The sequence below is a fragment of the Thamnophis sirtalis genome, unplaced genomic scaffold (genome assembly GCF_051295495.1).
Source record: "Thamnophis sirtalis isolate CommonGarterSnake01/CBP01778 unplaced genomic scaffold, rThaSir2_p1.2 scaffold_9, whole genome shotgun sequence".
Classification (NCBI taxonomy): domain Eukaryota; kingdom Metazoa; phylum Chordata; class Lepidosauria; order Squamata; family Natricidae; genus Thamnophis; species Thamnophis sirtalis.
In genome coordinates, this window is record NW_028261389.1 from 62,210,267 (window position 1) to 62,237,565 (window position 27,299).

At 39.3% G+C, this 27,299-nt stretch overlaps 1 protein-coding gene across 3 annotated transcripts in view; it reads left to right on the plus strand.

Annotated features, from left to right (window-relative positions):
* Nucleotides 1-27,299, plus strand: part of PLXNB2 (plexin B2) — a 367,326-nt gene that overhangs the window by 212,999 nt on the left and 127,028 nt on the right. The window contains exon 3 of one of the 3 annotated variants that reach the window (XM_087722148.1): nucleotides 14,272-14,366. The exons of the other annotated variants lie outside the window; for them this stretch is intronic. The gene's annotated coding sequence lies outside the window, so the exon portion shown is untranslated. The remainder of the gene's footprint in view (nucleotides 1-14,271; nucleotides 14,367-27,299) is intronic. 3 annotated transcript variants of the gene reach the window in all.

The window sequence follows — 27,299 nt, forward strand, 5'->3', positions numbered from 1 at the left end:
TTATTTTTTTCATCAACAATTTCTTGTACATGTAGTTACAACTGTTGACTTACAACAGTTCATTTAGTGACCATTCAAAGTTACAACAGCACTTCCAAAAATGACTTATCACATTTTTCACACTTATGATCAAGTCGACATCCCCATGGTCATGTGATCAAAATTCAGACACTTGGCAATTGACCCATGTTTACGATAATTACAGTATCCTGGGGTCATGTAATTCCACTTTGCAATCTTCTGACAAGCAAAGTCAATGGGGAAGCTAGATTTACTTAACAACCATGTTATTATCTTAAAATCTGCAGTGATTCACTTAATAACTGTGGAAAGAAGTCATAAAATGGAGCAAAACTCATGTAACAAACATTTCACTTAGCAACAGAAATTTGGGGCTCAATTTAGTTGTATGTCAAGGACTACCTGTATTTATTTATAGCAGACTGATATTCACATTCGTCTTCTACACACCACTATTGTTCCTGTACCTCTACAGTTTTCCTTCTAACATTCTCTCGTTTTAGTTCCATCCCAAATATTTCATCGCTTTTAAATTGTCTGTGTTAGAGATTCCTTTTTACAATTCTTTACCCACTTCCAAAACAAAATGTTATTTCCATCAAAATGAATTTTGGAATTGGAATTGGAATTTATTCAATTTGTAGGCCGCCCTATTCCCCAAGGGGACTCAGGGTGGCTGAACAAAACCCAAGGGAAGGGGAACAATTACAAAAAGTAAGACAAAACCATCAGACGATGCAGACAATTTAAAAACACAGCAGACACAGCAAATTCGAGTAGAGGGGGGGGAACTCACCCCCAGGCTTGCTGGGACAACCAGATCTTCACGGTCGCCCGGAAGGCCCAAAGAGTGGTGAGGGTCCGAATCTCCACGGGGAGCTCGTTCCAAAGGGCCGGAGCAGCCACAGAGAGCCACACTCTTTTATTTCTTTATTTTAATTTTAACCATATCTTTCTTTCTTCATTTATATTGCTTAATTTTTTTTTCTGCCTGTACATGTTTTTCAATCTTGGCAACTTTAAGATGCTGCCTGGGGAATTCTGGGAATTGAAGTCCACTCACCTAAAAGTTGACAAATTTGAAATCCCTTCTCTATATTATAATACTTTTTCCTTGCTTTTAACTTTTTTTACTCATATTTCTTTATTAGCTCATTCATTCATTCATTCATGTGCTGTCCATTTTGATGGCTCTTCCATCCTCTTTCTTTTTCTCCCACTTTCTATTTCTATTTCTAAGATTGCTCTTCCATACTTCCTCATAGGGGACGTACATTTTTTGTTCCCATAATCACTTACACTTTCATTCTTCCTTTTTCTTGCTTTTTTTTCCATGTCAGTTTTTCCCCAATTCCACTCTTCTAATACTACTAAAAACTGACAGCCTCACATTAAGAACTTTTTATCACCACTGAATTCTTCACTAATTCTCCTTCATCATAAACAATCCAACAATACCTTTACACTACTTTGCACTGAATTCATATGAACAGCCTGATATTTATGCCTTGTACTCAAATCAAGCAGACTATTTTTGGAGCAGATGCTCACCTACCATAATCTTGAATCTCCAAATAGCCTGATTTCTTTTTCTATATTCTACTATCATGTCCTACATGCGATTCATGACACCTAATGGAATAATTTCCCCCTTGCTTCACATTCATTGAGAAGGTTGCACTGTTTCTCAAAGTCATACTTTGTTCATGTGCTATCACTAGTCATTGGATTGTTGGAGGTATGGTTTCTGCTTTCATATGCATTTGGAACAATCCTTATGATATCAATTCAGACTTGAATACATACATAAATTTAGCTCTTTCATTTATAATTAATCATAAATTTTCTTCTGCCTTTATTTATCATCTCCATCTTCCTCATAGAAGAAGGTTTTGATTGTCATCTGATTTAATCATACTCGTACCAAATTAGTATTCCATGCTCACAATACAGCAATACTGACCAGTTTAGACACATGTAGACTAGTCCAGGTAGTCCTCAGCATGCAACCATTTGTTTAGTGACCATTTGAAGTTACAAAAAGCACTGAAAAAAGTGTCTTAGGACCATTTTTCACACATCACCCCTATGGTAATATGATCAAAATTGAAATGCATGGCAACTGGAATGTATTTATGATGATTGCAGTGTCCCGGGAGTCATGCGATCTCCTCTTGTAGCCTTATGACAAAGTCATTGGGGAAGACAGATTAACTTAAAAACCATGTTAATAACTTAATAAATGCAATGATTGATATAACAACTGTAACAAGAAATGTTGCAAAATGGGGGAAAACTCATTTACTGGGTTTCCCCAAAAATAAAACCTAACCAGAAAATAAGCCTTAGCATGATTTTTTCAGGATGCTCATAATATAAACCCTACCCCCCAAAACTAAGCCCCAGTCAAGATTGTCAGCCGGACAGAGACATTTAGTACCATATTTCCCCAAAATAAGGCCTAGTCGGAAAATAAGGTCTAATACGTCTTTTGGAGCAAAAATTAATATAAACCCCCCTTCTTATTTTCTGGGAAATATGGTAACAACTGCCTTGTTTAGCAATGGAAATTTTGTGGTCAAAGGCTGAGGACTACATGTATGGCACAACATAATAAAACCCAGTTTTATCACAGGATGCTGATACTTTGCTAGGCAAGGTGTGGTTTCTTGCAAGACAGCATCTCAACAATCAAAATGAAGACATATACACTATTCTAGATATGCATATATTCAGGATGCTGCATATAATTTTACAGTTTTGTTGTGTGCTACTTTGTAATTAGAAAAATATCACTTACTTTATTCATTTTGCTGTTGATAAAATAATAAACTAAATAAATCTGCCATTCATCTTTCCTCTGTAATTTCATTAGAGTAGAAGAACGAATTAAGAAAATGACATTACAACCTAATGTCTCTTTTCTGTTCCATGATAAAATATTGACAGAAACATTTTACACTTGAAACTATAAATCTACAGATCTATATAAAAATATGCATGAGCACTAGGCTAATGTAGCTAGACATCTGATCTAAGATAGGATATTCATTTTTAAAAATAGGTAAGGCTGCAAAAGGAACAAAAAATAGAATAGAAGCTCATGTGATTTTATATCCATCCATGTTTTGGCACGTAACATTGACATTTGTCCTATATGTGTATTTTTCATTAAAATTCAAGAATTTTAATTCAGATTTACATTTAAATTATCACATTTTACATTCTGTTTATGATGTAGAACCTAAATGCTCAACAGGATATTTTATTTATTTTTATTTATTGGAAGTCAAACAAAAACAAAAACAAGAATAAGAGAATAAAATACAAAGTTCAGAAACAAACTTCTGATTGGCCCACTGGACCTGTTTTTCACCCTCCCCAGGCTCCAGAGGTTTTCCTGAAGCTTGGGGAGGGTGAAAACAGTCTCCCCCCCAGAGGCCCTCTGGAATCCGGAAACGGATTATTTCCGAACTTCCAGTTGTCCCGTTGGGCCTGTTTTTGCCATTCCTAGGCTTCAGGAAAGCCTTCGGAGCCTGGGGAGGGCGAAAAACTTCCCCAACAGGCCAACTGGAAGTTAGGAAACAATCTGTTTCTGGCTTCTAGAGGGCCTCCGGGGGGGGGGGGGGAGGCCATTTTCACCTTCCCTATGCTTCAGGAAAGCCTCTGGAGCCTGGGGAGGTCAAAAATCCTGCCCCTACATTGGGGGGGTCGTACATACATTAACGGGGCGGGGGTCACGCATGCATGAGCAGGTGGGTGGGGTGCATTGAATTGTGAGTGTGGGCACGTGCGCGCACAATAGCACATGCGCACACAATTTTGGCACACCTTTACAAAAAGATTCTGGGGTAAGGCATTCCAGACTTAAAAATCATATTTTTTACAGTCAAGTTTAGAACAATTTACATTGCATTTAAAGTGTTCGTGTGCATATTATTGTGATTTAAACAGAAAAAGTCATTTACAGGTAAAACAATACTATTTATAATTTTGTATGCAACACCTAGGTCTGACCGTAAGCGATGCAGTTCTAAGTTATCCAAACCAAGAATTTTGAGCCTAGCAACATAAGGAATTCTATTCTATATTGCCTAACCTGATCTGCAAATGTTTAGAGCTTTGTGTTGTGCATGATTATGGGTAAATAAATCTGGAGACCAAAGTAGTGGAGAGATGGGTAATTTATTTTCCCCAGACGTTCGTGTGCTGAAACTTCCATTATCCTTGTAATTGGCTATGCTGACTAGAGCTGATGGGAATTGGAATTCAACAAAATCTGGAGACTCGTGTGGTGTTTATCCCTGGACTAAACTGTTGAAATATCAACTTGTTCCTCTAAACCCTTTTTTGTGTTGTGGAGAGAATGATACAAAGACAGGATTTGTAGTAATAGCTTTCGTTTTCAGTGTTTCTTCTGAAGTTTATGTTTTGAAAAATATCTTGCACCGGGTTTATAAATTAACAAACAAATAAAGTTGGAGAACCTGCAGCTCGGAGTTAGCCCAGAATGCTTCTTAATGTGAGCTGCTTCTCTTGGTAAGAAGGGAATGACTGCCTTGAGGGGGTGAATTTTCATTTAAAGATAGAAGGGAGCTTTGCAAAGTTATTGCTAGGAAACCTCCTGGGGGATAGTCTGGCCCTTTAGCTGAATTAGGATCCTACTTTTCTAAATAATAATGTATTAACTAGCAATATTCTGTTTCAATTCAGAATGCGCTGTATTTAATGAAAATGACAAAGATCAGGACATCATTAGGCAAGGTGAGAGGCTCAGAACAGAAACAACTGAATTCATGAGAATTGATTTATACAGCAAGTATGTAAAAAAATTCTATGTTTTCATATCTAACAGTTAAAAGTTTAAATGTTTCGGGAGGGGCTAGAATTTTTCAAACCTCTCTCCCACCTTCTGCCTACAATTCATGAGGAACTTTATGTTAACATTTTCTCATGCTTGCGGTGATTGTTTCTACTTATGCTTTCTATAAGAGAGATAATATTTCTGCTATGAATGTAGGCAGTATATCCCATAATCATTAGTGAGCTTCAGTAACATGCACAATTTTGCAATGCAGATAAATATGAATTTGATACTTGCAGCTTCTTTGTTTATATTAAGATCCCTTAGGCAAAAGGAACATATTGAATGGTTAAAAAGAGGTGAGCATATTGGCTACAATGCTGCTGGACATATTTGTTGCCTCCGAGCAAAATGATCAAAAGGTCACGTTTAGAATTCTCTCTCTTAGGAGACCCGCAGGAAAATATTCCTAAATCAGCAAGAATGCATATTCAGATGTAAATATATTTACATGCCACTCCCCAGAAAAAGATAAAAATAAAAATGTCCTTATGACAGAATCTTGTTGGACATCTCTCCAAAAATAAAGAATAATGTAATGGCCACAGTATATATCCATTAAAAAAAATACCATATTTTTCAGAGTATAAGACGCACCTTTTTCCCTCAAAAAGAGGCTGAAAATCTGGTTGTGTCTTATACACTGAATACACCATTTTTGGCCTCCCGCCCCCTTCACTAAAATGGTCGTGCATAGCTTCTAGGAAGCTTGTAGAGAGCTCTTGGGGGCTGGAGAGAGCAGAAATGCCTGTTTTTTGCTCAGTTTTACCCCCCCCCCCGCCCCCAGGAGCACTCTATAAGCTTCCTAATGGCTATCCATGCCCTTTTTTAATGAAACACAGGCCTGTTTTCGTAAAAAACAGGCTATTGTTTGCTTGTTTTTGCCCCCCCCCCCGGAGTACTCCGCAAGCTCCCTAAAGGCTATTCATGCCTTTTGGGGGGGGGACGGGCCCGTTTTTGTGAAAAATGGGCCATTTGGGGGAAAGTTTGCAGAGTGCAAAACCTTTTTTTAAAATTTTCCTCTTCAAAACCTTGCTGCGTTTTATACTCCGGTGCGTCTTATACTACGAAAAATATGAGAGATTGTTGTGTGAAATATGCAAATAATGCTTCTTCATACCTGCACTGAGATACTATTAAATCAATGGGCAGACTTGGTATTGCTAGCTGATGTTTGCTGTCATGCTAAATTATATATTTTTAATAATTTATTCTTGATCTTTGGTTTGGAATACAAATGTGATTTTCAACTCAGAACACTAACCTTATTAAACTTGATACACTTATTAGGATTTTTCAAAGTTATATTCCTCTTGGGCAGATATTTTATTTTGGGGATCTTTGCTAAGAAAAGCAAAAGATGCTATTGTTTGCACTTTAATGAATGTATTTATTTTATTTATTAAATTTATAATGCAGCGCATATCTGCTACACCGCCTAAAAAATTACTTCCGCGTGCTTTTGGTCATAGATGTGAATTTTTCCTTTTATGTTTTTTGTGTATCATTAAATAGACAGGTACACCCTGATAATACTGCATGTGTTTGATGCCCAAAATGAAACTTTTATTCATGCTGATATTGAATATGACCACACACATACGCGTGCGCGCGCACACACACACACACACACACACTCAGTATTCAGCCGGTTCGGACCAATTCTAGCGAACTGGAAGCAGAAATTTTGAGTAATCCAGCGAACCAGCAAATACCACTTCTGGTTGGCCCCACCCTCTTTCCCTCACCATTCTGTGTTCTATATTCCCTTGTTTTTAAGCTCAGCTGATTCGTGCAGCATAACAGATTGCCGCATCTCAGCTGAGCTAAACAACAACTCAGCTCACCAGCGCTGACATCGAGGGCAGTCTTTGCCTGCTGGTGCATGTGCAAAGCATATGTGTATTCAAAGCAAGTGCACACACGCGATGCTTGTTCTCATAGAACCAGTAGGAAAAGATTTGGAATCCCACTGCTGCACACATATCACAGACACACAAACACACAATTGCTTGGAAAGATACAAATGGTCTGTAGTAGACTTTGGTTGCTTTGGTCACTAATCAGATTGTATTCTGCCTATTCTGTTCTGTTGGGGATGGCATACTGGTCAGATTTTCTCCTTCTGGTTCTCCTCTGCCAAACTGAGATAATATACCTGGGGGCGGAGTGGTGGTTATGTTTTCTTCTTAGTCTGCTAAAGCTTAGAAGGGAAAACCTATAAGGAAACAATGGGAGCTTTGCAGTGGAAAGTTATGCGTAAGAAGGCCAGTAAATGAAACAAGGAAAAAATACAGGTAGACAAAACAGAAAATAAAAATCCTAATGAACAACAAGCCAGATAAAAATGGGAGATATGTATAGAACAGAGAAGAAAAACAAAACTGTCCAGTATTATGGATTAAAGCTACAATTGTTTCATACTTCTAAACCTAAAAATATATTCCTTCCTTTTATAGATAGATTTATTTGCATATGTGCTAGGCTCTATGTAGATTCCAAATAAAGAAAAACACTTCTTCTTTTGTTGGTTGGTTTACAAATTTTACAAATTGCATGAACATTTGGTTATGAAAAACCTCCAGAAAAATAGAAGTTAGATGTTTTGAGAATATGAGTGGAGTTCAAGAGGTGCCTGCTCCCAGTTAGAGATTTAATGAAATGTGATATTAATCTGCTGACACATAATCTGAATATTGTCAAATTCACAGATGATTTGAATTTGCATTAAGCATCTACAGGGCTGGTATTCACTTACTTTTCCTACCGGTTCGCAAATGCGAGCATGCATGTGTGTGGCTTGAAAACGTACCTAAATAGGACGGCATTGAGCCGGGGAAGGAGGCCCACTTGTGATTTCCACTACCAGTTCATGCAAACTGGTCCAAACTGGCTGAATACCACTTCTGAGCATCTACCATATTGATTTGGGAAAAAGAAGCAAATAGATTACTTGGATTTATGAAATACAACAAAACTGAAGTCTTTTTTATGACATAGTCCACATTTGGCTCAGTAATCCTTCAGTTACTCTGATAAAATATAATACATGTGTCCCAATTATAGCTACCAGCCATAGTTAAGATCTGTTAAAGTCTGTTCGTGAACACTGCTGAGGTTCTCAAGTCCCAACCCACGTAGCTGATTTAGTCCTCTCCATACCAATTCTTCATATACAGAAAGTGAAAATCAAAGTTGAAATATTTAATAGTCACAAAAGTATTCAATTTAAAAAAAATGTTAAAAAGAAAGAGTACATAATTAAACTTATAAGCTCCCACTCCTGATATGGAGACAACGTGTAGATTTCATTTACTAGTTTTAAATTTGCTCAGGGGCTATATATGGAAACAAGGCAATGAAAGTTTGTAAAATGTGAACAGTGAAAGCGTACACAACAATTCTGAAGCAGGTTTTCTGTGCAGTCACAGCAAAATGTATGTTGGATTTATGTTAACATTTGAGTTCTTCCTTTCTATTTAATATTAGTAGACCAAAATGATAGATTTCTTTGAAACTAAATTACACTTCACGTAGAACATAGAATAATGATGAATAAAAAGATTTCCATGTTTTGAAATATATATATATATATATATATATATATACTTTCATTTGAAATAAGAGTGCAATGAAAAAAAAATTACCACAAAGGCAAATACCATTTTCTGACCTTCCAGTGCATTGCTTGCTTGAATAATTTGTTCTAGTTTCGAAATATGTGTTCCTTTTTAAAGGTACACTGCAATAAGTGTATCTTTTAATTGCTTTTTATTAATGAGAAATATATTTGTTTAGTAGTATTGTTACTTAAGAAAATTATTGATAGACTAAAAATAGTCCTTTGTTCAGTAAATTTCTTGATGATTTTTTTTATTTAGTAAAGTTCTTCCTCATTTATTTAATCGAGAGACATTCCAGATATAGTCCTTGAAAATAACCTTTGAGTTATAAACAAACAAGACTTCACAGAAACATTGGAATAATAGCATCTAGTCCTTTTTATCTACTTTTATATAGCCAGAGATAAAGGGGCAGGGGATAAATTTGGGGGGGAGGGTTTCAATAAAAGGGCCATAGCCCTAGAGCACAAATCTGGACAGAAATATACATAAAAGGCATTTATTTGTAATTTTTAACAGTTCTCTATGATTAGATGCATTATCATTTGAACTTGATAGCAGACATATAACCCAAATTCTAAATTCAAAAATCTAGTATGCAGTTGTTCCTGCTTAAATTATAGGCAGGTTAATAAGTTGGTGAAAGAAAAATACATTTATTTTTTTTCCATTTAGCTTTCTACATTTCTGTTACACGCATTCAGTAATTATGATTATAGCTGTTCAATCTAATTAGGCCATGAAATTAATCCCATTCAAATAATGCTGATATAAACAAACAGGGTACAGTGAACTGGTTTGCATTCTTTTACACCCTTCACCTAGTTTTATTTCATTAAAAAATAAGAAAAAAATGAAAATTGGTTTTATCGAATGCAAAAGGGAAGTGAGTTTACCCAACCCTACTTTTATGGAGTAAGCATTTTTTCCCTATGTCTTCGGACCAAACTTATTTAATCTAAACTAGAGACAAAGTGTAAACATGACACCAGCCTCGTTTTTCTTTCCTTCCCCTAGCCCAGTGATGGCTATCCTTTTTCTTGTTGGGTGCCAAAAATTCGAGCGCATGCATGCAATAGCACACACACATGCTGGCACCCATAACACAAAGCGTCCCGACACATGCACATGCGCGTACAACCCTGCCCTCACACTCCCACACACATGCACCACACTGCTTGCCTCCAAGCTGTGCTTGATATTTCCTCCAGGGTGGGCAGGGGAGGATGTTTTCACCTTCTCCAGGTTCCAGGAAAGCCTCCGGAGCCTGTGGTGGGTGAAATACGGGCCCTCCCAGGCAAAAAACTGTTGGGCCTGGGCCTGTTTTTTGCCCTCCCAGGTTCTGGAGCCGTTCCTGAAGCCTGGCTTCCCCCAGCCCTCCGGAAGGCCAAAAAATAAGCTGGGTGGCATGTGCATGCGCTTTGGAGCTGATGGCTCACATGCCAGCAGATATGGCTCTACGTGCCACATGATTGCCATCATGGCCATAGCCTGTCTGCTTGCTTGCTTGATTTGATGAAGACTTCTTATGAAAGCAGAATTTGTTTTTGATTCGGTTTACTTTATAATATTAAAAACTAATGGAAGAAGAAAATATAAATTGGGTTGGTAACTGAGGGAAGAAAGTGAATTTGCATGAGTTAAAATTGCCTTGATATATTGCTGTGAAAGCTTAATTTTGCATATTAAATAAAGAATCCATGGGAAAGTTCATGCTGAAGGCACTGCTGAAGTTGGTTGGGATTAATGTTCTCAATGGATGTTATATAAGAACTTAAGAAAAGTGCTGCTTGATAAAAATACAGTAAGTCCAACATTCTGTGTCCCACAGTGGCCAATTGATTGCAGCTAAGAAGTTCACAGGAAGATCAGTCATACCTTCATGACCTCTTTTCTGTGTTACTGCAATGCATTCTACGTGGGGTTTTCCTTGAAGAGCATTCAGAAGCTTCAGCTGGTACAAAATACAGTTGCATGATAGTAAATGAGGTTGATATTTGACACCTGTAATATCCCTATTGCAAGTTCACTTCCAGGTGCAATTCAGGGTGCTAGTTATCATCTTTAAAGCCCTTCATCACTTGAGAAGGGTTTACCTGAGCTTACCTGCTATTTTTATCTGTCCAATTCATTCCAATTCATTCCGATGTATCCATGCAGTTAGTAGGACACATGCCTTTTTTTTTAACCATAGTTCCTGCCATCTGGAAAATTCTCCCTCCAGAGATTAGGATGGCCCCAGCTCTGCTGGCCTTTTCATATCTCCTCCTCCTCTCCCTCCCCCCAAGCATAGAATGTTAAAAGAAAGTTTTTTTTTTCAAATAATAGCAGAGACCTAGCTGAACGAAGTATGAATTTCCAAGGCAAGCAGTTCAAAGTCAAGCTTAAAATTTTTGATGCCAAATCAAGGGAATGAAGAAAACAACCTGGAATTATAAATACCTAAATTCTAAATGTCATGATATGCAATCCAGATACTATATTTGTTGTTTCTATCAAGAGAGCATTGTTGCTATGAAAACTTAAATACTCTGTCTACGGAGCATGCATATGATAAGTTCAATATCTTGCTGCTTGCTCATGAGTTACACACATAAGCAAAGTGCAAGAATCCCAGAAGAAGTTGCTGGGGGAGGAGGGAACAGACAAGTAAATACCTGAAGAGATGTTTGGAATGTGGTCTGGAGGTGAGGGGCTACTTTCCAGAAGGCAAAGAGGCAGTGTAGCTTAGAAAACCTGGCTGGCAGAAAGAGGGTTAAAACAGCTTCTCCCTACTTTTTCCCAGAATATATATGTAGTTGGCAAGATTCTGTCTACAGGTGAAGAACAATAAAGGAAACTCTTCATGTTCGAGTATATTAAAGCTCCTATTTCTTGATTATATTGATCTCTATACTTACATTTTTTCCTCAAGTTATATAGGCTGTTTATCCATGGATGTGTCTCATTCAAAATTGACTTTTATTTCTAAAACAAATTTCCCAACTTTATTATGCACTGGGAGGAAAGGTACTTTAATGTGCCGCTTCTGAATTTTCCAGAACCTGGTCTCAGAGATAATTTTGTGTTCTAACAATGTGGGAGAACGCCCCCACCCTTCCTCTGGCCTGGCCATGTTATCTACAAACATATTAGTTTTTCTCTAAAGAAGTGCCCCCCCAATGTAACAGAGGGGCTGAACTGTTTTTATGTGTGGCCCATTAAAATCAATTAGCTCTTGTTCATATTCCCATGAAGATTTAAAGGGTATATTAAAGAAAGGCAAGAAATCAGAGGAATGCATGCCATTCTTACTTGCCATTATACCCTAGGACTAGAGACGTTAGAATTTCAGAGTCTCTGATTCAAACATCAAATATAAAATAAAGAGCAAAACCAGAAAATGGTCACAACATTGGGGGAGTATAGCTCCTAGCCAGTACAACCATACTACATTTTATGTTCCATATTATGGTATATAGTTTTTCATGAAATATTATAAGATAATAATAGGCTTTAAAGTGCACAAGACTCTTTATTGCTTAAGAAAATTAAACTTCTTTACTAAAAAATATGACCCTATGGCTTGAGGGGGAAAATGGTACTTAGTTATTCTGGGAGTGCTAGTCAGGACATCAGTCTCCCGAAAGCCACTAAAACTGCTTGTTAATTATTGCTTAAAATATTATTTGTATATGTATGTCTCAAAAGTGTGGAAATTAATATTAGGAGTAGAAGAGTAGAGTGAGCAGTTGGCCTCTCACTGCACTTTAATTCAACTTAGAAATACTTGGTGCAAACAAGAAATTATCTTCTTTCTCATTTGACTGATTGATTCTGAATAAAGAATTGTTCATTTCCGTTCTAATTAAGACTTCAAAGGACCAAAAAAGATGTCTAATATTCACTATTGCAACTGTAAACAATTCATTAGAGCTTAGAGTTTTGTTCCAGAGTTATGCTGCTATGAATGGTATCATAATAGCATTCAGAAGGTATTATTAACTCCCTGAATAATATTGTTCCTTCAGCCTTTTCAGCCTTTTAAAAAAATAAGTTCTGAATTTCTACTATTGTCTAATGTCAGAATGCATAAATTTGAAATAAGGAAAAAGCTCATAAGCAAGTGGGGGGGATGGTTTTGCCCGAAGTCCATTTTGTCAGATTCAAGAATTGTGTGTAGGAGTATCTTTCTAGAGAGAATGAGTGAATTCTTTAAATCCAAGTAGAGCATATTGCTTAAATGCAGTCATCTGCCCATTCTTAAGAAAATGGATTATTTAGCAGTGCTGGACCTGTCTCAAAGGTGCATTTCTTGACAAGTCTAATTCACAATGTAGCAAAGAAACCACATCTAAGTGACACTTTCCTCTTCAGGTAGTCTTAAAATATATATTGAGTTTGGCCAAGGTTGTTCTCAGTTATAGTGGCATTATACACAAGTTGAAAAGGAAACTATTCATTTTCAATGCTTTTCAAATCCTCAGTAACTTTGAATAACACTTTAGAAGACCAGATATGTGTACGACTGAATTGTTCATGCAGTTTTTCTCTGCAGCTCATTATTGGGGATTTTTAAGTTAGCCAACGGGGGACTGAAAACATTTTATATGAACCTCACTTTTACTATAAATTCAACTTAATGTCAACATAAGTAGACATAATTCAGAGCTTTGGAGCTGGGCTTTGTATGCATGTGGATGATATTCACCTTTATATTTCATGAACTAAGCATTCAGAGGCAGTTTCAAAGCACTGAAACTTCAGTTATGATGCAGGATTCAAGTTGTTGAATATGAATAGATTGGAAGAAATCCAAACTAGCTGGAATAATTCCAACAGTAAGCAGAGACTGCTTCGCCTACAAAATATTATTTAGCTTTCTTCTCTGATTGATTTACGAAGGGTGGCCATTAGAGGTGATCAGGAAATCTGTGTCTCTTTTTCTTGTAATTGGAAGCATTGGTTATAGTTTATACAACAATATTTAGTCTATATAGCAGTGCTTCATTGAATGCCGAAAGCATATAAGAGCAAATCTCAACTATCTGATACCTCCTCTTATGAAAAATATAAATAGTCTTAGCAAGGAGAGGTATACTTGTTCAAGTATTATGCCTTTTGGGATATATGTCTTCCAAAATGCATATTATATTACTGTATGTATTAGTTTGCGTCAAGGTAGTTCCATACATATGATTTGCCAGGAAATTAAGTGCAATTTGTGAAATGAAACAAGAAATACCACATTGAAGAAATTGGGTTATCAAGATCTTGAAGTCAGTCACCCTGATTTTTCAGAAATCTCACATGGCAAAATGCCAGCTATTAAGAAGATTATGGTGATAATTGGACAAAGCCACGGTTTGGAACATGGAACATGTGTAAATTACCTTCTTTTAGAGGGATCCACATTCAAGTCAGACGCATGAATAACTGCAATTTGTTAGACGTGCTCTGGAGATATGAGTCTTTTGAAACATTGATTTATTTGATTGGGCACATCCACCTTCTATGTGGAGACAACCAGGAACAGCTTCCATATGAGAATGAAGGGCAGTTCTATGTTATTAATTCAAAAAGAGTGCTTGGAATGCATATTTGTGCATTACAAAGCAGGTTTTCTGAATGATTTGTAAAGAGATACACATTGCATATAATGTCTTTTTTCCCCAGTTTATATCCTCCCCAGAGATATGAAAGTTTTTAAACTGGAAAAAAACTTTACTGTGCAAAAAAACCACCTTCAGAGATATAACACGTTATTCCATTTTCTTTCTGTAGATTTTGTAAGGATTCTATATGCGGAGTGGAGATGTCCAAAACTTAGTCTTTGTACTTCTTAGTTGCTGCCCTTTCATTCTTTCATAAAAACTCTGGTAAGGATGACTTGTAACTTAATATATAGCTTCAGAAAAGTTGAAATAATATTATCATAGTATGAACTGTATATTAGTTACCGTACATAATTCATTTTTTGAAAAAAATCATATAGCTGAGAAATTGTGTTCAAAATCTTGTTAAGTGAGAATTAAGAGAAGTAATTACTTTTCATTGGTTCAAAAATATGACATATATAGTATATTTCAGATTTGTATTTTAATTATTTTTCATTACTGTTTATCAGTACTGCACTGGGCTATTAATAAATAGTGTACTGTGGTCAAAGTTTAAATTTAAATTTTAGTTTGATATTTGTCCCGTGATTCATTATTTTGTGTTCTGTAATTCAGAGAATATGACTTGTTTTATTATTTTGTAATAATTAGTTGGTCAAAAACATTAGTAGCAAAAAAATCATTTTAAGAAAAATCTGAAAGACTATTTATATGCTATATCTGGGATGGCAAACCTATGGCACGTGTGCCACAGGTGGCACACGGAGCCATTTGTCAGGGTACGCAAGGCGTTGCACTGTCAGCGTCGTTCAGCCTTTTTTTACGGCATGTTTCACTCTCCCCAGGCTCCAGAGGCTTTATAGGAGCCTGGGGAGGGTGAAAAGAACCTCCCCCCCTGGAGGCCCTCCGGAGGCTTCAGGAGCTTCCCTGAAGCCTCCGGAGTGCAAAAAACTGGCCCTATGGGCAAACCGGAAGTTCGGGAACGGACTTACAGTTTGCTCATAGTGTCAGTTTAAGCCCTCTGGAGGCTTCAGAGACCTTCAGGAGGCTTCCCTGAAGCCTTCAGAGGGCTTAAACCGGCCCTATGAACAAACAGGAACTTCCAGTTTGCTCGTAGGGGCATTTTATGCCCTTCGGAGGCTTCAGGGAAGCCTCCCGAAGGTCCCTGAAGCCTCTGGAGGGCCTCCAGGGGGCGGAGGAGGTTTTTAAAGATAGTAAAGGTAGAATTTCTTTCAAGTTAAGTTGGATTTATGAGGACTTTAAAGACCATATTGTATTTTGTAAAATTAAAAAAGATGATCTGAATTCCCCCATTCATAAGATGGATGAATGGTGGTTTTAAATGGAAAATGGATTTCTTTTATGTAGGACCCAGACTGTAATTTATAATTAAGGTTGACTTTATCAAGCACTTTCCAGATAAAATTATAGCAAAATTTATAAATGGAAAGTATTTTCCAACAGCTGCAGAAATCTGTATTTTTCCCACATCTGTTTTTTTCTTACTAAATCTTCTTTTTTACATCTCCAAATAGCTAAGTGGCAGCACCTAGCTGACCTGAGCTCATCTCAAAAATATGCAATAAAAGAAATTACTTTTCCCTTTAAAGTGTGTTATACGGAGATACTGTCATGTTCCAACATATGGTAATTCATCACTTCACACCTAATAAATCTTTATATGCAAGAGAAGTAGGTTGATATAACACTTCTCCTTTCCCAAGACTCTTGGGAAAACATCAAAAGGTGCATTCAAAGATGCAGAAAAGCCACAGGAAGGATTGATAGTTAAATGCTTTTGAACTATCAAGGATACCCAGCTTCAAACCAGAAAATTTCTGATCTTGGATTATTTAAAATCAGTTGTCTCCCAGCTATGTTCAATGGTGATTGTCTCTCCCCCCCCACCCCCAAATGATAATTACTATCCGCTAAAGCAAAGAGAATAATAATTGACCTTTGTATTGGAGCATAACATTTTGCCCAATGCAACTTGCTGGTGTTAATGAGTTAGAACTTTTTAAATGGAATATAATTGCCAGGTTCTTGTGTTTGCTCTGACATGATGATGAGCTTCTTACATTAGAGTATAGGATTATACCATATTCATTTCAGTAGACAGTGACTCCTGAATATTGCAAAGAATCATAAAAACAAGAATATGCTGCTTGGGTTGAAAAATATGAAACAACTGTCTTCTGCACTCCTGCAAAATTGTTAGATTATGTCTTTGCAGTTAGACGCTGATTTTCCAACACCATTTCTCCACAGAATGAATCGCATTTAGATATTTAATCACAGTTCAGGACTGTTGGCAAAGCACTTATAATTTTCAATCAGTTACTGATGATTCAATTTATACAGTTGGGAATGATTTCTCTGTCCTTAAGAAACCATACTTCTAATCATATTCTCCCTTATATATCAGTAAATTTAGGTATCCCATTGAACATAAGGATAGAAATTAGTCACACTTGGTTTATTTCCACACTCACCCCTGTGTGAGCAACAGGAAATGTTAGATTTGTTGGCTAGACTAGCACATCAGAAAACATCCTGGAAGAGGACAGTGACAAATTATATGCTTATTACTATTAAGAATACTACATGGATATGTTTATGCAGTGATCAAAAGTTCTGCTCAGTTCATAGGTCTCTTTTCCTAACAAGTGAAAACACAGAATTCTCTTCATAAGGAGATAAGGTTAAACCTCCCTGGAAAGATATATGATTAATAAGAAGATATTTATAAAATATTTATAACATGAAATGCATGTTTGCTGTTGTATTTGTTCTAATGTAGCTCTTAAATAGGATAACCCTAACCCTATAAGTGAAGATGCATATTCAAATATAGTACAGATGAACAGAGCTGTGAGTTGAGTTATGATTTGAAGTGCAATTTTATTTACTCCCATTTTCCTAGACTATAAAGTGTTCTATATACTCACTTAGTCCACAAAGTGATTTGATGTACAGAAATTCTTCTGCATAGCCAAATATGTCTGTGTGCATTCACACACATATATACATGCTGCATTTGGGCATATGGCCCCTAATTTTATTATTTAATTATGTCATGGCACCATCAGATCCCATTTCAGAGGAGGAGGTAGAGTAGTTGGTGCTGGGACCGTCCAATGGGGATGAGACATCTCCCTTGGAATGTTTGGATAGGCGAGAGACAGAGGAAGATGCTGTCCCAGTCTCCTCAGGCATTGGGGGAGATGATCAACTGGATAGACAGCTGCCTGTCCTCACAGATATGGAGGATTGGCTTTGGACAGGCAGTGGTTCTAACAGGCAGCAGATCCCCTCTGATGAGGAACAGCTCCCGCTCCCTCTTGATCCAAGGCACGGAGAGTAGAGCAGAGGCAAGATCAAAGGAAGGCTGCTTGACTGCTCGGGGGAAGTTCATCCCGCCCCTCTTCACCAGGAACACCTGCCATAAGTTGACTTAAGGAGAAGCCAGGGAGTTTATCTCTTGTTTGATTTGGCTTACGCTCCCCTGGCTTTGGAAAACTCAGCCTTGACTCTTGTTTCTGCCCGTGCCTTGCCTTTTGCCTTGTGGACATTATGGACTTGTCTTTGGCCTCATCGATCTGTCTGGCCTTTGGAATTGCATTGCTCTTTGGACCTTGACTCTGGATCTTGCCCCTTCTCTTTGGAATTTTTGGCTGCCCTTACAAATTGGTTTTGTCTAGCTTTTGTTTGTGGGACTGAGGGTGGCTGCCTTAAGGGAAGTGGGGGAACCTTGTAGGATAATTTGTTGTGGCAGCCAGTAGGACAATAAAGGACTTTATCAATGCCTGCCTCTGCCTAGGTGACCTGGATCATAGCATAATTAAAATATTGGTGAGCTAACTTTAACTTTAACTTTAAGAGGGATTAATAAGCCCTCTTAAAATGCCTTAAAACAATATTGTCTTACAAAAGTATTGTTATCTGCCATTAGAAATCCGTTCATATTCATGCACCATTCGAAGGGTGTTCACCCCAAAGGGCATAGCTAAATATCTATGGAGACTCTCAGTCATCCAGATCATGATTGTTCTGAAAGGTGCTTTTTCAAGAGGCAACTTGACTTTCTTGTTTTCCTTTGAAGATTACAGGAACCATTTGCTTTTCAGTTTAAGATGCACACAGACTCAGACAGACAGATTTGCACTACTCAGGGGGGACACAGATAAACCTCCAAGTGGCCTCAATGACTCTCTAAAAGGATGCAAATAACAAGCTCTCTGCAAGGAATATAAATCCTTCCATTCCCCACCATCCAGTCAGAGTTGAACAAGCTTCTTGGATAAGAAGCGAAATTATCTACAAAGAAAACAAGAAAGTTTAGTTGCCTTTTGAAAAAGCACCTTTGGGACAAACATGACCCAGATGACTGAGAATCTCCATAGACACTTTGGTTGGTAGAGTTTCCCCAAAAGAATAATTTCTTCTCTTTTCTTCCACTTTTTCCCAGAATCTTGAGATCTATATCTTTGCAAAAATTATTAGGATAATTTTAATCCAATCATTCTTGGTTCAAGTGAGAACTCTGATTGCTTTGATAAATGATTGTGTTGTTTGCTTTCTTAGTTATCCATAGTATTCTCAAGAATCTTCTCCAGCGTCAAAGTTCAAAAACATCAATATTCTTTCTACCCTGCTTGTGCAAACAATAGAAGGTGACTGTAAGAATCTTATAACAATAAAATAGTCAAGGCTGATAATATCTAGAGATCCTAACAGTTAAAACTTCTTACTTATGCAAAAGAAATATCAGAGCAGACATAAAGAGAATGACAGTACATTTCTCCTTGAAAACGCTGTACAAGAATAAATGAAGATTAATTAATTAAATTTTCAGAACTTTCCTAAATGTTGGCTTAGGCCTGAAAGACTATTTTCCTTGGCATCTTCAGAAGCTGGTTCATAAGAGATTTATTTATTTAGTTGCTTATTTATGTGTTAAACGTATATGCTGCCCATTTCACCAAACGTGACTCTGGGTGGCTTACAATGCTATTACAATAGCCCAGATGGATATCATTAAGCAAGGTATGTTTTTTCCAAAGAAGGCCACTGATTGCATACCAATTGGTATAAAGCAGTGGTTCCCAAACTTGGCAACTTTAAGACTTGTGGACTTCAACTCCCAGAATTCTCCAGCCAGCTGGTATAAAGAAATGGATCTCTCTCTATATATATAAATGGCTGTGTATGTGTATATTCCAGCATAACTCTGGAATGACTTGAGCAATTTCAACCAAACTTGGTACACAGATGACTTACACTCTGGAGACAAATACTGTGGGAATAAGACATCCCTAACACCCCTCAGGGTGTGAGTTCGGTTAAGATGCAGCATGTTGTGCCTTTAAATGGCTTCCACTGTCCAGCACAATGGAGTTGCCATGGTAACAGCTTCATAGAACTCCACAAGGGGGCTCTCTCTGGTAAGGGGGAAAATCCAAAATTAGAAATTACATTTGATCTGGACAATTTTCCCCTATGAATAAATACCCAGGCAATGCCGGGTTATCAGCTAGTAAGAAATAAAAGTCCTGGTTACTACAACTACTTGAGATGTCCTGGTTATTTTAGAGTCCAGAAGGATTCCCACAATCTAGAGTACTTGCCAGAAACAAGAGAAGGGCAGTAAACTAAACCGCAAACATGAGTCCTCAGTCTTCCAAGTGCTTGTTTCCCTTTCCTCAGACTGATATTTTGTTGAATGTCCAAAATAGTGTGACTAGATGTGCACTCAACCCACTCATTGGACCTCAAGGGTCAAGTAGGTTTGCTGTTAACGTACCTGCCTCCCAACAGCATTGCAGCAGCCCTCCCCTCGCTCCTCGAGTCGGTAGCCGAGCTGGCAATTGAGTTCCCCAGGCTTATGGTTCTGGGGGATTTCAATTTGCCTTCGCTCGGTGAACACTCTGATGGAGCGCAGGAGTTCATGGCTTCCATGACAGCCATGTGCTTGACCCAGGTAATTCGGGGCCCAACCCACTCAGCGGGTCACACGCTCGACCTCGTATTTCTCTCGGAGCAGTGGACTTGTGATCTTGGTCTGAGGGGTAGTGAGATCATACCCCTGTCGTGGTCAGACCACTGCCTACTGAGGCTTGACTTTCGGAGACCAAACCTCCACTGTAGGGAGGAGGAACCGACCAGGTGGTTCCACTCCAGGCGACTTATGGACCCCTTGAGGTTCCAGACGGAGCTTGGGGTTATTCCTGATACTCTCGCCCACAGTCCGGTGGAGACTCTGGTTGCTGCCTGGAACTCGGCAGCGTCGGAGTCTCTTGACCGGATTGCGCCACTACGGCCGCTCGGAGGCAGTGGATCCAGGAGGCCTCCTTGGTTTACCGAGGAACTTCGGGAGAGGAAGCGCTGGAAGAGATGCCTAGAGCACCTATGGAGGTCCAACAAATCCGAATCGAGCCGAGCACTTCTAACATCGTGCATCAAGGAATACATCAGGGCAATTAGGACGGCGAAAAGAGCTTATATTGCCACCTTGATCACCTCCACTCAGTCGCGCCCAGCCGCCCTGTTTAGGATAACCCGTTCCCTCCTAAACAGGAGGGACACAGGGGATCCCCTGCAGGGTAGGGCTGAGGACTACGTCCAGTTCTTAGCGGACAAAGTTGCTCGGTTTCAGTCGGAGTTGGACTCCGATTCTGCAGATCCAACCGAGGCACAAGGGGATAATCTGGTAGACCACCCCTGGGTTGAGTTTCAGGATGTTGCCCCTGGGGACGTGGACAAGGCCATGAGAGCTGTGAGTGCCTCCACATGTGTACTGGACCCGTGCCCCTCCTGGCTGGTTGCTAACAGCAGGGAGGTGACACAGGGCTGGATCCAGGCGGTTGTTACCGCCTCCCTTAGGGAGGGGGTCTTTCCCCCCGCACTTAAAGCGGCGGTGGTGAGACCCCTCCTGAAGAAACCATCCTTGGATCCAGCCGTTCTTAACAATTATCGTCCAGTCTCCAACCTCCCCTTTGTGGGGAAGGTTGTTGAGAAGGTGGTGGCCTTTCAGCTCCAGCGGTCCTTGGAGGAAGCTAGCTATCTTGACCCATTCCAGTCCGGCTTCAGGCCTGGCTACAGCACAGAAACTGCTTTGGTCGCATTGACCGATGACCTCTGGAGAGCCAGGGACAGAGGCTTCGCCTCCATCCTGGTTCTCCTTGACCTCTCAGTGGCTTTTGATACCATCGACCATGGTATCCTTCTGCGACGACTGCGGGAGGTGGGGGTGGGAGGCACTGTTTTGCAGTGGTTCTCCTCTTACCTCTTGGACAGGTCGCAGTCGGTGTTAGTTGGAGGGCAGAGATCGACCCCTAGGCCCCTAACATATGGGGTGCCACAGGGTTCGATCTTGTCCCCCCTACTTTTCAACATCTACATGAAACCGCTGGGCGAGATCATTCGGCGACACGGGATAAAATACCACCAGTATGCGGATGATACTCAGTTGTATCTGTCCACCCCGTGCCAACTCAATGAAGCGGTGGACGTGATGAACCAGGGACTTGAAGCTGTTAGGGACTGGATGAGGGCTAACAAACTCGTGCTCAACCCAGATAAGACCGAGTGGCTGTTGTGTTTCCCTCCCACCAATCCGGCAAGTATTCCACCTCTCAGGCTGGGGGGTCAAACATTATACCCCTCAGACAGGGTCCGCAACTTGGGAGTCCTCCTGGACCCACAGCTGACTTTCGAACACCATTTGTCAGCTGTGACCAGGGGGGCATTTGCCCAGGTTCGCCTGGTGCACCAGTTGCGCCCCTACCTGAACCGGGAGGCTCTCACAACAGTCACTCGTGCCCTTGTGACCTCTAGGCTGGAGTACTGCAATGTGCTCTACATGGGGCTGCCCTTGAAGAATATTCGGTGACTTCAGCTAGTCCAGAATGCGGCCGCGCAAGCGATTGTGGGTGCACCTCGCTTCACCCACATAACACCTATCCTCCATGAGCTGCACTGGCTACCTGTCGATCTCCGGGTGCGCTTCAAGGTGCTACTTGTCGCCCATAAAGCCCTACATGGTAGTGGATCTGGGTACTTGAGAGACCGCCTACTGCCAATTATCTCCACGCGAACTATTAGATCTCATCGATTAGGCCTCCTCCGAGTTCCATCTGCCGGTCAATGCCGACTGGCAACTATGCAGAGGAGAGCCTTCTCGGTGGTAGCTCCGACCCTATGGAACGATCTCCCCGTGGAGATTCGTACCCTCACCACCCTCCAGACCTTCCGTACAGCCCTCAGAATCTGGCTATCCCGTCAGGCCTGGGGCTAAGACTGTAACCCGCCCGAATGGTATGAATGTTGTGCTTTTTAATTATGTATTGTCTTATATGTTTAAAAGTTTGTCTCCCCCTCCCCCTTGGATTGTGAGCCGCCCTGAGTCCCCCCAGGGAAAAGGGCGGCATATAAATAAACTTCTATCTATCTATCTATCTATCTATCTATCTATCATCTCTGATTCTTCTCTGAACAAATGTTATGGGAAAACAATAAAATAATATTGGTTGAGCCATTCTAAATCAGACTCTTCCTGTTACAAATTTGATCTTTAAGATACGCTTTTAGATCTAAGGCATGGAATACAATTATCCTATTTACTCAGGTGGGCTTCAAAAATTTTAGTAAGGGGTTCTCTGCTCACTTGTGGGGTGGGCATCGCCATGGTGGGTGTAGCCTTGTTGGTCTCCTGCACCACAGGGGGGTAGTTTTTGCCCTCCCCGGACTCTGGAGGCTTTGCTTGATTCTTCAGGAGGATGAAAATGGCCTCCCCAAGTTCCAGAGGCCCCGATTTTCTGGTATGCCTGTTTTTCACCCTCCCCAAACCTCCACGCGTGCCCTACACTTACCTGCATCCAAAATGGGCCGCATGTGGACTCCAGGGAGAGGTGGGGTTGGCAGGGCCAGCCAAAAGTGGGATTTGGGAATTTGCTGAACTGCACAGAATTTTAGCTAGAGGCTCTTCTGAACCCCTGTGAACCCCCAGCAGCCCATCCCCGCATTTACTGTAGAAAACATTTTTAGTCGGAAAAAAACAGGTTTGATTTCTAGCAAATGTAACAGTCGTTTCATCGTTGCACAAGTAGCACAGCTTTTTATGTAATCTTCCACCTCCGATTCCATCTTTGGCCACCAAAATTGACGCCTGGCCAGGTGGAGTGTTTTTAGGAATTCAAAGTGGTCTCATAGTTCCACCTCATGGCTTTGCTGTAGAACTTCCAGCCTCAACCCTGTGGGGACGTACAGTTTTGACCTTTTCCAGGCTAATTCATTTTCCATCGTTAGGATATTATGGTTATTGTTGAGCCACTGGTATGTTGGGATCACCAATTTCATAGCTGTCATCAGCTTATCCTGCTTCAGTTAGTGACTTGGGCCCAGAACCTGCAGCACCTGCAGCAGAGACAAAAATCCCAGGGTTCCAACAAGTGCCCCCCCAAAAAACTTGTTGGGGGATGTTTTGTGGAGAAAACTGCAGTACAGGAAGAAGGAAGAAGTTGTTCACCCCAACATTTCTTCCTCCCACCAAAAGACATCCCAAGTCACTAACTGAAGCCAGGATAAGCTGATGACAGCTATGAAATTGGCGCTCCCAACAGACCTGTGGCTCAACAATAACCACAATATCCTAACGAAGAAAATGAGCTGGACATAGAGTTTGAAGACAGACGATACTGGAACCAGAATAGAATGACGTTCACATTTAACTAAGAGCTACAGTTTGGTCTTAAAATTGTTTTTGCTACCATTTGACCTGTATGAGCATTACAAATTATTTTATTGAAGTTTTTTTTTTTGGTGCTTCCAGAAAGATTCTATGATCAGAGAGAAGTTCTCTGATTTATCATTGAGGTGATTTACCATTCCATTCAAATTGCTGCTAATTCCTTACTAAATGGTTGAGTTTCAAATTATTCTCATAACATTTAAAAGAGAAATCATAAAAACTACTTTGGTGTTTCTTTTGCACAAAGTGGTTTCCTAAAATAGATAATAGAAATGAATCAAGCAGATAAAAAAATCAGTAAACAAATCAAATATGACTCACCTTGGCTGTTTATATATGTATTACATTATTTCTCTCAACAGGAATGTCAGGAAAGGTTGAAGCACAAGATGAGCTGCTTTATTATTTGGCAGGTTTTTAAAGACAAGAAAACAATGAAGGGATATCTATTATTGAGTGCACTTGAAAAGTTTAAAGCATTTAGGGGAGTGGATTTTCATAAGCATAATGCAATTGACAGTTTAATTCATATAACATAGTAGTTAAGCATGGACAGGAATTCATTTGTATTCCACTGACCATAAATAATAATCCAGATACCAAAATCTTATTTTTTGTCTCTGATATCTTTAAAATAGTAGTTAACTTCACTTTCCAAATATCTAAGCCCTCCTAATAGTCTGAAAAGGGACGTGGTGGCTCAGTGGCTAAGATGCTGAGCTTGTTGATCAGAAAGGTTGGCAGTTTGGTGGTTTGAATCCCTAGTGCTGCATAACGGAGTGAGCTCCCGTTACTTGTACCAGCTACTGCGAACCTAGCAGTTCGAAATCATGTAAAAATGCAAGTAGAAAAATGGGGACCACCTTTGGTGGGAAGGTAACAGCATTCCATGCACCTTTGGCATTTAGTCATACCGGCCACATAACCACAGAAATATCTTTGGACAGCGCTGGCTCTTCGGCTTTGAAACGGAGATGAGCACCATCCCCGGAGTCAGGAATGACTAGCACTTATGTGTGAGGGGAACCTTTACTTTTAATTGTCTGAAATCATTAGGTTTTTTTTTTCCTTTCTATTGTTTGAACTCTTAGGAAGACAATATTCTATAAAACACTGGCTATTGAGCTTGTTAATGAAAACATCTAATCATGTTCTTGGATCTTAACATTGGTTCAGTCATAAAAAGAAAAATGGCTGCTCTTTGTCTTGGGGGGGGGAGTCTCATCTTGGAAGACATTCTAAAAGTTACAATTTATTGTCAATGAAACTGGTACACTTAATATTCAGGCTTTTATTCCTAAAGTTGAAAATGAACCTTCTTATAAAGTGCCTGCAATGTGATGGAGCCATCTAAAATGGTTTCCATGCAAATTGTATTTTACCTTTCTTAATAACAACCATTTTCTTCTCCTGTTGTAAGAAAAGACACCTGCAGTGTGCTATCCTTTTGTATCCTTCTTTGACATTTCTTTTTTCAAAGTATTTTCTGCTCCTCGAAAATATTTTACTCTATAACTGAATATTGCTCTTTATAGTGCATATTTATTGGTAATAATCTGACAAATTTGATTTCCTGAGAAGGATTTGACTTAAACGGAATTGTAAATAAATAACCCCAGCCCCTGGAGAGTGTGAATGGGTAGAGGAAGAGAACAGGTTTCTCAAAACAGAATGCTTTGCAATTCAATTAATCCCAACAGATGTACAGGGCAAATGAGGGGCCTTGACGGTTTTCGGAGGATGAAAAAAGAATGCACACAGCTTGAGATTGAAACTGAAAAGAACTGCATAACTAATAAGGTTCTGTGTCAAAGACCCTTTATACCTCACAGTTCTGTGAGATTTCTGAGAACCGTCTTTAACTGGCACCGCTGTGGGATGGAAATTTAAATATGGCCAGAAAAGAAAGATTGGGTATCAGGCAGAGAATAAAGAAATTTTAATTCCACCAGTTTTAATTTATTTATGTATTTATTTATGTATTTATTTATTTATATGTCAGATTTAGATACCACCCATCCGACTCTCAGAGTAACTTAATATATGTGCTTTGACAAACCTCATGGATCCATTTCTAGTATTTCATATTAAACAATATAAGTTACCATCTTGGGACTTTCATCTCTTGAACAGGGAGCCTGCTTTATTATATTCTGTGATGTCCTTCTTCACAGGGGCTCAGATGCAGGGGACTAACTAAATAATCAGAAAAGTGCCATACCTAGCTGAGCTTGGAAATGAGAAATCAGGTTCAGATCTTAATTTTAATGTTGAAGCTCCTAAGGTGGCTTTGGCAAACTTGCAGTCTTTATCCACACAATCCATTTTAAAATGAGGAAAAAAATAGAAAATCAAGCATATATCTGTACATGCAGCAGTGTGCATATTGATAATGGAATAGACTAGAATTCTTTATTGGCCAAGTGTGATTGGACACACAATGATTGGAGTAAGCAGGGTATGTTCATATTACTGTAATGTTCCTTCGTCCGAAATTTTGAAATCATTTTATTTATTAAAATGTATTGAATAGACATGATTAATTTGCAAATAGTAACTGTTGTCATGTTTGAGAGTTCAAAACTCATCTAAGCAAATGGATTGTTCTATATAAAAAAAGAGGGGACAGTGCTTCATCTGGGCAATATTTACATGAATCCATGAAGCAGAAAACTGAAATGCTTTCTGAATTACCTCCTGCAGTAAAGGCAGCAGGTATAATAAACTTCTTTCACCCGAAATGAGAATTGCTGGGGCCAAAAGAAGGACTTTGTAAATTGTTTCAGGGCTGAGGAATTGTCTTCCTCTTGAGGTGCATGAAAAAATTCAGATTTTTTTGCATCTCAAGAGAAAGATCACTCCAGTGACCAAAATAACTGAACCAGAAAAGTCACAGATAGCTTATACGTGAAATAAATCATAAAAATGTATTTAAACTTTGCAGCAGATAGGCAAGGAATACAGCTAAGTGTAGAGTGTGTCTACATATGTTGTCTACCAGAGTTTGGAGAAACTGAAATAACATTTTTTCATGAATGAATCTTGAAAGTAACACTATTAGGATATTAGCAACAAAGTAAAATCTAAGCAAGGATTATAAAACACAAGTGAATTACTATGTCATGCAATGATGGCAAACCTTTTAGGCTTGGCAAGTCAAACATTTGGAAAATGCCTACTATGACTCTGCTGGCATGTCACACACAGCCCAAGCAAAATAGAAACAATTCTCTATCTGTCCCCATTTAGGCCACATAATAGCAGCGCCAAAGGTGAGCCTGAGGTAGAGGTGATTACTTTCAAGCAGTGTTTGCTTTCTGTTAACAGGTGCAGCCTCTGCAGCCTCCAAAAACTGTGAGAAGGCATGCCTTGTTCTTGCACGATTTTCTGAGGCAGTGGAGGCCAAGCAGGTTCACCATCATTGATTTAATGCTTACTAAATC